Below are 2,194 nucleotides of genomic sequence, written 5' to 3'. Positions count from 1 at the left end.
CACAACCATGTCTTGCATGTGTCTGGTAGGGAATGTTATTGTCTCACATAGTGCTGGTTCAAGTTTTCTCATACAGGTGTGGATCTACTTGTGGATCTACTTACCGGAGTTTGAGCATGACAGATACCCCCAAGACCACTGCATTCAGGAGCTGCCTGAGGAGATTTTTTGTGTTTTAGAGTCTATTGTTCATGTTTTACTTTCTAGTCCTGTATAGTAGTATTCAATCATTTAGTTGATGCAAGAGTCTGTCATAGTCTAGTTAAGTTTTTTGAGTCTTTTGTTATTGTTTCCTATTTTGTATTTGAAAAATGTATTATAAATCAAAGTCATGCTTCTGAGGCTTTGCAAGAGTAGCTGGAGTTTTGTACTCATCCCCATGACCCTCATGTGCATCTGCAAATTGGCATCTCTCTTAAATCCCTTCCCACAAATTGTGCAAAAATGAGTGTGAGGTGCAAGAATTTCCTCTTTCTCCAGCTGCAGAATCTCGTAGGAACTAGGAGGAAGGTTCTCTTCCTCATGGAATTCATCATCATCTTTTGCCTCATGTTCGTCAACATCATGCTTCTGTTCAATGCCATGATCGCCCATTAGATCAACTTGGTTGGGCTGATCTTCCACCTTAGTTACATTAATACTGTGTGGTAGTGCACCGACATTAATATCTTTTCCAGAAGGAACCGAAACAACACCTAATTGCGCATGTTGCTTAGTAGTTGGGCTCGTGGAGGAAAGTGTATGATGCTTCACGGTTGGAAAAAGACTCCCTGCAGTTGATATCAATTGAACAATAATAGAGGTAAGATCAGCTGTTATTAGCTGTTGTTGCTGAATTGAAAGGTCATTTCCCTGAATCCCAACTAGACTTTTGTGGTCAACAATTATATGCACCAGCTCCTGGAGTTGATGTATCTTTTGTTCAAGAAAAGACATATTTTTTTTCGCTCTTGGATCCCAATCTTGTACTGTGGTAAAATCATGATTTTCACTCCTTTGATTAACCTGTTGTTCCATGCGAGATGCGTGCTCAATCCTAGACTGCTGATCTGGAAATGAGAAATTTTCCCTGTTCTGTTGAAGCAAAGTGTAATTGGTAATTGAGTGGTTAATTTGAGGGCACACCTTTCAGCAATTCTTTACCAGATGAAGAGCAGCAGCAACGCGAATTCTTCCGCTAATCGCAGCTTTTGTACTTCTACAAAAATGGCGTCGAGCGGCATGGGAGGAGGAGTGGTGGAGTGGCAGTTAAGGCCACAAGTACAAAAGAACCCAGTTGTGTTTTTTGACATAACCATCGGCCACAATATTCCTGCTGGTCGCATCAAGATGGAGCTCTTCGCCGATATCGCTCCCAAAACTGCTGAGAATTTCAGGCAACTGTGCACGGGAGAATTCAGGAAAGCAGGAGTACCACAAGGTTTCAAGAATTTTCAGTTCCATAGGGTAATTAAGGACTTCATGATTCAAGGTGGTGATTTCCTAAAGAGAGATGGTAGTGGATGTGTTTCCATATATGGAAGCAAGTTTGAGGATGGAAACTTTATTGCCAAGCAAACTGGTCCTGGCCTATTGTCAATGGCAAATAGTGGACCAAACACTAATGGATGTCAGTTCTTTGTCACATGTGCAAAGTGCGACTAGCTTGACAACAAGCATGTTGTTTTTAGGGCGTGTCTTGGACATGGTCNGATTGAGAATGTGGCTATTGGAGCAAACAACAAACCGAAGCTGGCATGCATGATTGGTGAATGCGGGGAGATGTAACTGGTGAAGACAAATTATACACATAGTGATTTGGTCTATTGACACTTAAGTTTCAGCACATGAAAGCACTGATCTGTACCTGGTTACATTTCCTTGGTTTAGTCTAGAGGCACTATTAAGTTGATTCATGATCTCTTAATGATTTTTTTTACAATAGACAAAAAAATAGAGTCAAAAATAATTTTTCTCTTGTAGGATTTTTCCTTTAATAATTTCCCATAGTGTATTTGTTTCAAAAAAAGGAAAAAATATATGCTCGCTAAGCTTGAGCTTAGAATAGGTTATAGAACATTAAGTCTAGAAAATTCAAAAAAAAAAGATTTGCTTCTTTTTATTTCTCTTTTCTCATAAGAGTAGTCACTAAGGTAAAAAAGAAAAAAGGAGAATGTCAGTTTGTTTACTTTATTCCCGTTCTTCCAGAACTACG

At 39.4% G+C, this 2,194-nt stretch overlaps 2 pseudogenes; one reads left to right on the top strand and one right to left on the bottom strand.

Moving 5' to 3' along the window:
- LOC109230353 lies at window positions 317-1,177 on the bottom strand (annotated as a pseudogene).
- LOC109230625 lies at window positions 1,207-1,767 on the top strand (annotated as a pseudogene).

This window comes from Nicotiana attenuata, chromosome 7, assembly GCF_001879085.1.
Source record: "Nicotiana attenuata strain UT chromosome 7, NIATTr2, whole genome shotgun sequence".
Classification (NCBI taxonomy): domain Eukaryota; kingdom Viridiplantae; phylum Streptophyta; class Magnoliopsida; order Solanales; family Solanaceae; genus Nicotiana; species Nicotiana attenuata.
The sequence above is the reverse complement of the archived record's forward strand: the minus strand, read 5'-3'. Positions and strand labels throughout refer to the sequence as shown.